Genomic DNA, 9,692 nt, shown 5'->3' on the forward strand with positions numbered 1-9,692 from the left:
TACCTGCATGGGTGTCCTTCGGGATCACCACCTATTGAGGACTGTGTGGTCCGACGGGACGCTAGTCTAGCATGGATATAGATATGACTCGAGTGACTCGACGGGGTCCTCGCATCCCGACTGTCCTAGGTGTCCCCCGGGGCACCAAAGACCAGAGTTACGTTCCTACGGGAGCGCATGTTGCACGTGTTCGGGAACGTGCCAGAAATTGGGTACCAGTTACAGGACTCTGACAGGAAGTTAACAGGCACCTAGTGGGACTAGTAGTGGGTCCCTTACTGAGTATTTTATACTCACTCTCTTCATTTCATGTTTTCAGGTAGAGGACGAGGCAAGGGCAAGGGCAAGCTGGCGAGCGACCCGAAGTGACCGTGGAGGGCCATAGGGACTACTGCTTCCGCTTATTCTTATTTTAGACTTTCGTAATTGAGTTTGAGTACTTTTCATTACTTAACATCTTTTTATGTAGATAAGGCCCGAGTAGGACTTTAGAACGCATTACACCTTTTGCATAACTACCTTGTTTGAATTTTCATAAATAAAATTTCTTAAACGTTACGCGTTTTTAATAAATTTTATGACTTAAACCACTTGTTCTATATTTAGTAATGACTTCGATTCAGTATAAGGAGTTGGGTCGTTACAGTTGGTATCAGAGCACAGTGTTTTAGGTTCTGTAGACTGACCTACGATGTAAGTCATTTTTGTTTTGGTTTTACTTCACCCTATGGCTATACGGTCCTTCGGCACTCGCCAGGTATGTCTAAAGCCTTGCTAATGTTAAGATTACGATTTTGCCTGAATAGTCTAAGACCTAGAGATAGGGTGTTAAGTTCTTGTGGTGAAAAGTTTTGTTGGTGAATTTTAGGGAGAATGCCGCCACGTAGAGGTGCACGCCGAGGAGGTGGTAGGGGAGGCAGAGGAGCCGGTCGTGGCCAGCCGGAGGCGCCACCTGCTCCACCGGCAGTCGACCCAAACGCACCGGTCACCCAGGCGGATCTCGCCGCGATGGAGCAGCGTTATCAGGACATGCTACAAGCTGCTTTGGCGCCTTTCCTTGCCGCCCAGCAGAACCAGGCCGCCCCTGTTCAGGCCCAGGCCGTCGCTCCTCCAGCCCCTGAGGAAGCTCCACCAGTACCAGTTCAACTGTCGGCCGAGGCGAAACACTTACGGGACTTTAGGAAGTATAATCCTAAGACCTTTGACGGATCCATGGACAATCCCACAAAGGCCCAAATGTGGTTAACGTCCATAGAGACTATTTTTCGGTACATGAAGTGCCCAGAAGACCAGAAGGTGCAGTGTGCAGTCTTCTTTTTGGAGGACAGGGGCACCGCCTGGTGGGAGACCGCTGAGAGAATGCTGGGGGGCAATGTCAGCAAGATAACTTGGGAGCAGTTCAAGGAGAACTTCTATGCTAAGTTCTTCTCTGCCAATGTGAAGCACGCCAAGCTGCAAGAGTTCCTAAACTTGGAGCAAGGCGACATGACGGTGGAGCAGTACGACGCCGAGTTCGATATGCTGTCCCGCTTTGCTTCCGATATGGTAAGGGATGAGGCTGCCAGGACGGAGAAATTCGTTAGAGGACTCAGGCTAGACCTTCAGGGCATTGTCAGAGCTCTCCGGCCAGCCACGCATGCTGATGCACTACGTATAGCACTGGATTTGAGCCTACCTGAGAGAGCCGATTCGTCTAAGGCTGCCGGCAGAGGGTCAGCCTAGGGGCAGAAGAGAAAGGTGGAGACGCAGCCTGACGTAGTACCGCAGCGAACACTGAGGTCAGGAGGTGTCTTTCAGAGACACCGACGGGAGCTTGCAGCAGCCGGGAGGACTCTGAGAGAGCTACCCACTTGTACTACCTGTGGGAGAGTCCACGGAGGTCGTTGCTTGGCTGGAATTGGAGTTTGCTTCAGATGTAGACAGCCGGGGCACACTGCTGATGTGTGTCCTCGGAAACCCTTTGAGACGACACCGCCCCAGCCTTCTGCGTCCCAGCAGGGGAGAGTTTTCGCCACTACCCGGCAGGAGGCCGAGCGAGCTGGCACAGTGGTGACAGGTACGCTCCCAATTTTGGGGCATTATGCTTTCGTGCTATTTGACTCTGGGTCATCCCACTCGTTTATATCCTCCGTTTTCGTTCAGCATGTGGGTTTGGAGGTAGAACCCTTGGGTAGTGTTTTGTCGGTTTCTACTCCATCTGGGGAGGTTCTGTTGTCCAAAGAACAAATAAAGGCATGTCGGGTAGAGATAGCGAATCGTATGTTAGACGTGACCTTGCTAGTGTTAGACATACAGGATTTTGAGGTGATACTAGGCATGGATTGGCTGTCAGCCAACCATGCAAATATAGACTGTTTTGGCAAGGAAGTTGTCTTTAACCCTCCCTCCGGGGCTAGTTTCAAATTCAAGGGGGCAGGCATGGTATGTATACCCAAGGTCATCTCAGCCATGAAGGCTAGTAAACTACTCAGCCAGGGTACTTGGGGCATCTTGGCAAGCGTAGTGGATATTAGAGAGCCAGAAGTTTCCCTATCTTCCGAACCAGTGGTAAGGGAGTACCCCGACGTTTTCCCAGACGAACTCCCAGGACTTCCGCCTCCCAGAGAGGTAGACTTCGCCATCGAGTTAGAGCCAGGCACTGCCCCTATCTCGAGGGCCCCTTACAGAATGGCTCCAGCCGAGCTAAAGGAGTTAAAGGTCCAGTTACAGGAGTTGCTGGACAAAGGCTTCATCCGGCCCAGTGTGTCGCCTTGGGGAGCCCCAGTATTGTTCGTGAAGAAGAAGGATGGGTCGATGCGCCTTTGTATTGACTACCGAGAGCTGAACAAGGTGACGGTCAAAAACCGCTACCCCTTGCCCAGGATTGATGACCTGTTCGATCAGTTGCAGGGAGCCACTGTCTTTTCCAAGATCGACCTGCGATCAGGCTATCACCAGTTGAGGATTAGGGACGGTGACATTCCCAAGCCGGCCTTTCGTTCGAGGTACGGACATTACGAGTTCGTGGTGATGTCTTTCGGCTTGACTAACGCTCCTGCAGTGTTCATGGATTTGATGAACAGGGTGTTTAAGGACCTTCTAGACTCGTTCGTCATAGTCTTCATTGATGACATCCTGATTTACTCAAAAACTGAGGCTGAGCACGAGGAGCACTTGCACCAGGTTTTGGAGACTCTTCGAGCCAACAAGCTGTATGCTAAGTTCTCCAAGTGTGAATTCTGGTTAAGGAAGGTGACGTTTCTTGGCCACGTGGTTTCCAGTGAGGGAGTTTCAGTGGATCCCGCAAAGATTGAAGCGGTGACCAATTGGCCTCGACCGTCCACGGTTAGTGAAATTCGAAGTTTTCTGGGCTTGGCAGGTTACTACAGGAGGTTCGTGGAAGACTTCTCACGTATAGCCAGCCCGTTGACCCAGTTGACCAGGAAGGGAACCCCTTTTGTATGGAGCCCAGCATGCGAACGTAGCTTTCAGGAGCTTAAACAGAAGCTAGTAACTGCACCGGTCCTGACAGTGCCCGATGGTTCGGGAAACTTTGTGATCTATAGTGATGCCTCCAAGAAGGGACTGGGCTGTGTCCTGATGCAGCAAGGTAAGGTAGTTGCTTATGCCTCCCGCCGTTGAAGATTCATGAGCAGAACTACCCTACCCACGACTTGGAGTTGGCAGCTGTAGTCTTTGCACTGAAGATATGGAGGCACTATCTGTACGACGAGAAGATTCAGATTTACACCGACCACAAGAGCCTGAAGTACTTCTTCACTCAGAAGGAGTTGAACATGAGGCAGAGGAGGTGGCTCGAGTTGGTGAAAGACTACGACTGCGAGATCCTATACCACCCAGGTAAAGCAAATGTAGTGGCTGACGCGCTGAGTAGGAAGGTTGCACATTCAGCAGCGCTAATCACCAAGCAGACCCCCTTACTCAGGGATTTTGAGAGAGCCGAGATTGCAGTCTCAGTGGGTGAGGTTACCGCACAGTTGGCTCAGTTGTCAGTTCAGCCAACCTTAAGGCAAAAGATTATCGCTGCTCAGTGGAATGATCCTTACTTGGCCGAGAAGCGTCGTATGGTGGAGACAGGGCAAGGCGAAGACTTCTCCATATCCGCTGACGATGGCCTTATGTTTGAGGGACGCCTGTGTGTGCCGGAAGACACCGCAATTAAGACGGAGCTTTTGACTGAGGCTCACAGTTCTCCGTTTACCATGCACCCTGGGAGTACGAAGATGTACCAGGACTTAAGGAGTGTCTATTGGTGGAGGGGCATGAAGAGGGAAGTGGCAGACTTTGTCAGTAGGTGTTTGGTGTGCCAGCAGGTGAAGGCACCTAGGCAGCATCCAGCAGGGTTGTTGCAACCCTTGAGTGTGCCAGGGTGGAAGTGGGAGAGTGTGTCGATGGATTTTATTACGGGACTGCCCAAGACCCTAAAGGGCTACACGGTGATCTGGGTTGTGGTCGACAGACTCACGAAGTCGGCCCATTTCGTGCCAGGGAAATCCACTTACACTGCCAGTAAGTGGGGGCAGTTATATATGACAGAGATTGTGAGACTACATGGAGTACCCGTATCCATCATTTCAGACAGAGACGCTCGCTTCACATCGAAGTTCTGGAAAGGACTTCAACTTGCTTTAGGTACGAGGTTGGACTTCAGCACAGCATTCCACCCTCAGACCGATGGTCAGACAGAGAGATTGAACCAGATTTTGGAAGACATGCTGCGAGCCTGCGTACTAGAGTTTTCAGGAAGTTGGGACTCCCATCTGCATCTGATGGAGTTTACCTATAACAACAGCTACCAGGCTACTATCGGTATGGCACCGTTCGAGGCTCTGTATGGCAAGTGCTGTAGATCCCCTGTCTGTTGGGGCGAGGTTGGAGAGCAGAGGATGCTAGGCCCCGAGTTAGTGCAGACTACCAACGCAGCCATACAGAAGATCCGAGCTCGTATGCTGACAGCACAGAGCAGACAGAAGAGTTATGCTGATGTACGACGTAAGGACCTCGAGTTTGAAGTGGGAGATATGGTCTTTCTAAAGGTAGCACCCATGAAGGGTGTTCTGAGGTTCGCGAAGAAGGGGAAGCTGAGTCCACGCTTCGTAGGGCCGTTCGAAATACTGGAGCGGATTGGCCCCGTGGCTTATCGCTTGGCGCTACCCCCATCTTTTGCGGTAGTGCATGACGTATTCCATATCTCCATGCTGAGGAAATATGTCGCAGACCCAACACATGTGGTGGACTTCGAGCCACTACAGATTAGCGAGAACTTGAGCTACGAGGAGCAGCCTGTCGAGGTCCTGGTGAGGGAGGTCAAGAAGCTTCGCAGTCGAGAAATTCCACTGGTCAAAATCCTTTGGCAGAACCATGGAGTGGAAGAGGCCACGTGGGAGAAAGAAGAGGACATGAGAGCCCAGTACCCCGAGCTGTTCGAGGATTAGAACTTTCGAGGACGAAAGTTTTTGTTAGGAGGGAAGATTGTAACGCCCAACAAATTCGATATTTCTTTTTGTTTTGGCCATTGTCATCACTATTAAGTGTGGTTATGGGAATTTTTAAATTTATTGGAAGAACCTTACCATTTTGATTTTCTCGAGTAATTAAGGTTGGGAATCCTTATTTGTTCAGGATAATAAGTATTACTTTTATTTTATTATTTTATTTTTATTGGAAATAATTAGGGAAGCCTTATTAAACTAAAGTTGGTTATTTTTGGTGAGATTTGGGGAGAGAGAGGAGGGGTTGTTTTGGGCTTTTAAAAGGAAAAGAAAAGAGTTCTTTCTCTTATAAAAAAGGCCTTGGGACTCGTGCGTAAAGAGGAAGAGAAAAAAAAATCAATCAAAGAAAGAAAGAGGGGAAAAGAAAAAAAAAAGAAAAAAGGAAAATTTTTTATTTGAAACCCTAGCCGCCGCACGCCGCCGCCGCCGCCGCCGCGAACCCGAGCCGCCAAGCATCTCCCCTCTCTATTCAGCAGCGCAGCCGAGCCTACAGTCGAAACCGAGCCGTCGCCGAGCTTCCAGCCGCGTCGGAAGAATCGTCCAAGCCGATCCAGCAGCCGAGCGTCCGTCGGAGCAGCCGTCTCTCGCACGCCCGAAGCCGAGTCGAAGCCACCTTCGCGCGTCCGCAGCCAACCCGACAGCCAGCCGAGTCGCGCCGCTTCGATTCGACGCAGCGCAGCCGAAACGCTCGTCTGCAGCCGTCGCCGAGCGAAGCCGCGGTAGCCGGACCACCAGCAGCCGCCGCGCCACCCGAAATCCGGAAGCCGACGCCCCGCGCGCAAAGATCCGTCCGAAAACCCGCTCCGCGACCCGAACCGGCGCGCGCCATCTTCCGGAACCCGACCCGCGCCCGCGTGCATCCGCGTGTGAGCCGCGTCCGCGTGTGAAGCCGCGCCGCGCGCTTCTGCGAAGCCGAGCCGCACGCGTAAATTCCTGTTGCAAGCCGAGCCGCACGCGTAAATTCCTGTACCGAGCCGAGCCGCGCCTGCGCCAAGCCGAGCCGGTCCCTGTCCTCTTCCAGCCGAGCCGCCAAGACTAATTTGGCTCCATCCACCTAAATTTTGGTAATTTAATTAATTATTGTGGCATTTTCCAGTAAGACTCCATGCTTCGGACGTTAATTAAATTAATTTGGGACTAAATTAAGTTATTTTCCTTAAGGGACGTCTTGGACCAAGTAATTGCGGCAGCGCGGGATTTCTTCAGTAGGGGCTCGAGCACTGCAACCTCCTTCTACGGTAAGTTATTTCAAATGAGTCTTGAACCGTTAGTCGTTGGCGACCTAATTACGAATTTTGGCATATTAAACAGTTAGGACCTCGTCGCTTGGAAAGCGTACTGCCTCGCGGTTAGGACTCGACAAGTAAATCTCCAGGTAAGAGATTCTACTACTAGCTCCATGCTTAGAATTATGAGACTATGTATGCTCCAATTTTGCATGTTGAGGATTAGACGGTACGATGCCTGAAATCAATGTTAGTATGATGTAAATGACGATATGGTTATGCTATAGCCTGTTATGTGTGGCGAGAGCTGTTATGGCTATACGACGAATGTCGAGACGGAGAGTGTAGAGACGATTTATGTGATATGTTATATGCTGATGCCATGTGTATGTATACTGCAATTAGGGTACCTGTTAGCTTAATCTGTTAGAGTCGTACCTGCATGGGTGTCCTTCGGGATCACCACCTATTGAGGACTGTGTGGTCCGACGGGACGCCAGTCTAGCATGGATATAGATATGACTCGAGTGACTCGACGGGGTCCTCGCATCCCGACTGTCCTAGGTGTCCCCCGGGGCACCGAAGACCAGAGTTACGTTCCTACGGGAGCGCATGTTGCACGTGTTCGGGAACGTGCCAGAAATTGGGTACCAGTTACAGGACTCTGACAGGAAGTTAACAGGCACCTAGTGGGACTAGTAGTGGGTCCCTTACTGAGTATTTTATACTCACTCTCTTCATTTCATGTTTTCAGGTAGAGGACGAGGCAAGGGCAAGGGCAAGCTGGCGAGCGATCCGAAGTGACCGTGGAGGGCCATAGGGACTACTGCTTCCGCTTATTCTTATTTTAGACTTTCGTAATTGAGTTTGAGTACTTTTCATTACTTAACATCTTTTTATGTAGATAAGGCCCGAGTAGGACTTTAGAACGCATTACACCTTTTGCATAACTACCTTGTTTGAATTTTCATAAATAAAATTTCTTAAACGTTACGCGTTTTTAATAAATTTTATGACTTAAACCACTTGTTCTATATTTAGTAATGACTTCGATTCAGTATAAGGAGTTGGGTCGTTACATTTTGTATTACTTTGATATATGAATCATAATTAATTACAAAGTTATGATCACCAATACAGAATTTATACCTTATTTTCAACATTTTGTACTTTAGTATGTGATTCTATCTTACTAAACAGTAAATTAATCACTAATATTTATCATATGTAACTTAAAATAAAAATCTTCCCTTAATCATTTATCTCATTAATCAACTGATTAAGGGGCTTTTGATCTTCATCAGAGTGACTCTCAATCTTCATTCTTTAACAGAAGAGCTTTCTTCATGCTGAGAACTCACCCGAAATTGGTTCGAAAACAAACTACATAAGCACTCCCAGAATCTTGATCTTAGACTCCTTTATAGCAACAATCTTTTTCTAAATATTTTTCACACATTCACGAATACACCAAATCAGGGATATAAATAAAACCAAGATTTAGTCAATCCCAAGTAAAAAGAAAAATCAAATCTTTAAAGGAAATCGTCAAAAAGATAATATCTTAGCCAAACACTAAACACCATTTTTTTTATAAGGCATTAAATATTTCGTATATTTTGGTAAATAATAAACTTATAACATTTTCTAAAAATTCTTTTATGAGTTATTAGACATAAGGGATAAAATATATACCTAAAAATTGAACAAATGTGTATGAATTCATTCCATTGTTTCAAAGTTTAAAAAATTCAATAAATAAATAATGTAAAAGTTAAATAATTCAAGAAAATATTAGACGATTCTTAAAATTATAAAAGTTATTATTTAACATAAACTTAGAAAGAAATTGGAGTAAAGTTATAATAATAATAATAATAATAATAATAATAATAATAAATGTTTGTTGCATATGATAGATCATTAATTAATTAGATGTAGAATCAAATAGGGATAAGGTTTTGGAGACAAATCTACTTTTGGCATTCAACTCTTTTTGACAACATGAGAACACTTTGGACTAATAAATAATTTTCATTGGGATATTAATGGGAGAGAGTTTTATATTATTCAATGCCCAATCTTTGGAGCATAGTTTTTCTAAAATTTGTTCTAAATGCATCCATTCCTTATGACTTTAGGTTTTCTTTCTTTCTTTTTTCTTTCTTTTTATTGAATTTGGATGTATTAGGTACAAATTATATATTATTAAGTCTAAAGTATAATACGGTAAAAATTTATCTATCTGAACCATAAAAAGCGTGGGAACATTTGGTATTAACATGTATAAAAGCACTTTTTTTTATACTACTTTTAGATTTATTTTTCTTCCGTTGTTATCTATTTCTTTTAATTATGATTTAAAAAATCAAGTCAAATTTTGATTAAGAAAAAAAAAGTAGATTTGAAACATTGTTTTTATTTTTAGAATTTAATAAAAAGAAGCAATCTTTGTGCTTTAAGAAAAATACAAATCATGATATGAAATGAGAAGAAAGTAAGTTTAATTTTTAAAAAACAAAATACAAGATAGTTAACAAACAAAATAATTTTCAGTACAGGAAGGAATGATACGAGGATTCGAAGCTCTAACCTAAAAGAATAAGAAGAATTATATGTCAATTTTCCCTAAGCTAAACTCGCTTTGACCAATTTGAGATAGTTTAACGAATAAGTACATTAGTTACTATCTCAAATATTGATAATTCAATATCTTCACTTGTACTAAAAAAAATACTCCACAATGATATGTCCCTTCATTAACGATTGAACATTCGATAATCTTTTCAAAGTAGTTATGATTTAAAAAATTCAAAACTCGTGGTGACGAGAGATTCCATTAAAATCTTCCTATTAGACACACCCAAGATAAGTCGGCCATATAAATGATATGAAAATCAAGGAGAAAATGTCAAATGAGTAAAGTATATTTTTTTCACAAATTGATTTGAAATTGGTGATGATAGGCCACAAA

The sequence above is a fragment of the Cucumis melo genome, chromosome 6 (genome assembly GCF_025177605.1).
Source record: "Cucumis melo cultivar AY chromosome 6, USDA_Cmelo_AY_1.0, whole genome shotgun sequence".
Taxonomy (NCBI): Eukaryota; Viridiplantae; Streptophyta; class Magnoliopsida; order Cucurbitales; family Cucurbitaceae; genus Cucumis; species Cucumis melo.